At 36.6% G+C, this 2,548-nt stretch overlaps 1 long non-coding RNA gene across 1 annotated transcript; it reads left to right on the top strand.

Annotated features, from left to right (window-relative positions):
* Positions 1-1,111: 1,111 nt before the first annotated feature.
* LOC122032931 lies at positions 1,112-1,625 on the top strand. The gene is made up of 3 exons (XR_006126251.1): positions 1,112-1,215; positions 1,296-1,505; positions 1,578-1,625. It is a non-coding gene; the product is annotated as an uncharacterized LOC122032931 (long non-coding RNA).
* Positions 1,626-2,548: the final 923 nt, after the last annotated feature.

The raw sequence follows: 2,548 nt of genomic DNA, 5'->3' as shown, positions 1-2,548 counted from the left end.
ACCATAAATATTAAACAAGAAATTTAAGAATTTTAATAATTAAACCTCCTTATGATGAATTGTAGGTTACAAATACAACATCATCTTCCTCCAATCAATTATCAGAAAAAGTGAAGCTGTTGGCGAATGGACCTAGCAAGCAAGTGCTAAAATACTCTAGTTATATGATCGATGGGGTCACTTATTACACGAAAGAACGTGATAATGCACGTGTTGTTCAAAACTCGAGTGTAAGCTTGCTCGCACAAACAATGCAAGTAGCAAGTTCAAAGGATAAGAATCCAATTATAACAGACATGATGTATTATGGTGTGATACAAGAAATTTGGGAGCTCAATTACCATGATTTTCGAGTTCCAATGTTTAAGTGTGATTGGGTAGAGAATAATACTGGTATTAGTGTAGATGATAATGGTTTCACCTAGGTAAATCTTAAGAGAATGGGATTCAGATCCGACCCATTTATCTTGGGCACTCAAGCGAAGCAAGTATTTTATGTAGAAGACCCTCAAGATCCCACATGGTCTATTGTACTTTCAACTACAAATAGAGAGTATTTTGAATACATCACTGATGATAAGTTGGGAGATCCTTCAATCCACTACCAATGCTTCACAACAGGGATGCCATCAATGGATATTGACGAAACTGATGACAATGAACCACCCTGTATTCGTGGAGATTGTGATGGGATTTGGGTTGACAATGAGAATTTTTAGTTTGGTAACTTTGGTTCATTGTTTGGTAGTAGTTTTTTTAAAATATACGAATGTTTACTTTGTTGTGATTTTGAATGATATGCTCTGCTCTATTTCAAATTCCCACTGTTATGACTAGGTTTTGGACACTGTGAACACTAGAAAAAAGGCCAAATCAGCACGTGATGATGATAAGTATTCACACACAAATGCAAAAGACAAACAACAAGATCAAAAAGAGGGTGCTGAGGATAGCCAGGACATAGGATCAGAGGGGACGACCCAAACTACAAGATCAAAAAGAAGTCGTACACAATTGAATAAGCTTGTTGTTCGAAGGGTTCAGGGAGTCAAACTAAGTGTGAAATTTAATGAGTATGGACAGCCAGTTGGCCAAAAGGCTTCTGAATTGTAGAGTTTTATTGGTGTACTTGCTCGGGAAAAAGTTAATATTAATTACCACTCTTGGAAGCAAGTGCCGAATGAAGTTGAGAACATGATATGGGAATCCGTCAATGTAAGTAACATGATACTTTCTAATGTGATGCATTTTTTTATTTTCCTTTATTTATTTACTTAGGATATTTGTTTGTGTAGTTGACATACCAACTGGACCCAAAATGGAGGAATGGGTGTTTGAGCTCTGCAAACACCAAGTGGCGTCAGTATAAAACTCACCTCACCAGGACATTCATCCAACCAAATAGAAATAATCCGAAACTTCTCAACAAGGTACCTCAAGGGCATTGCATTTCACGTGAAGATTGGAGTAGTTTTGTGATTAATCGGATGTCTGAAGACTTTATAGTAAGTTGTTTAAAGTGGTCTTTTTAAACTCTAGTTGATATATGTGGTTATAATTCATCTATCACTTTGTAGAGGAAAAGTGAACTACAAAGTCAAAGAAGCAAGGCAAACTTATACCCTTATCGTCTTTCTCGAAAAGGATATGCGGGTTTGTCTGAAGAAATAGTAAGTATTTAGATAACATTAAATTCCTAATTATGGTTGTCATAGTTGGTGTTGAGTACGTTGACTTCATGTGGGTTTTTTCTTACAGTCCAGTGTTTTATGTGATGACGATGAGATAAACAGAGCCATCCTCTGGAAGAGAGGGCGGCTCAACAAAGCAGGGGAATTTGTTGGCGATGAGTTGAAGCAAACAGTGAATAAGATTGTAAGCAAAAGTATACATAAATTGCTTATTTTGTACATATATGATATATGTATATATTTAAAGTTATTGTATTTGGATGCATGACAGGATGATTATATTGTCCAAAAGAAGGATGGTAAGCTGTCCTTTAGCAAACCATTTGAAGATATTCTCACGAAGGCCTTGAATTCTAACGAACATGGTGGACGTGTGAGAGGCATAGGAGCAAATGTCACTCCATCATCCTTCTTCAAGGTTGCTAGAGGGAAGGTGCAAATTGTTAAGGATGCCTATGATAGGCAACAAAAAGAGTTTAAGGAGGCAAAAGCTATGCTTTCTGACCAAGGTGAAAGAATAGAAAAATTGGAAGCAATAGTGTTGAAACTATCTGGTCGAGAATTTGAGAGTGAGGAAAAGGGTAGCTGCTCAGTTAGACCACAATGCCTCCTCAATATAAAACCTGATGTTGAATGTCATAGGCGCCTCTCAAATGAAGGCCCAGAAGAACATGATGATGATAATGTGAAATTTATTGAGAAGGAATCGACTTTATAGGTTAAATATATATTTCACGTTGATATTATTATCTCATCGTTACTATCTAATGAGGGTTGTAAAGCACTATATGTTGATGATTCATGAATTGTTTGTCTTATAGGGGAAAGCAGTGATGTTGTTATTGCAGCCTAACGAC

Source organism: Zingiber officinale, chromosome 11A (assembly GCF_018446385.1).
Source record: "Zingiber officinale cultivar Zhangliang chromosome 11A, Zo_v1.1, whole genome shotgun sequence".
Classification (NCBI taxonomy): domain Eukaryota; kingdom Viridiplantae; phylum Streptophyta; class Magnoliopsida; order Zingiberales; family Zingiberaceae; genus Zingiber; species Zingiber officinale.
Note: the sequence above shows the minus strand (reverse complement) of the source record. Positions and strands in the feature narration are given on the sequence as shown.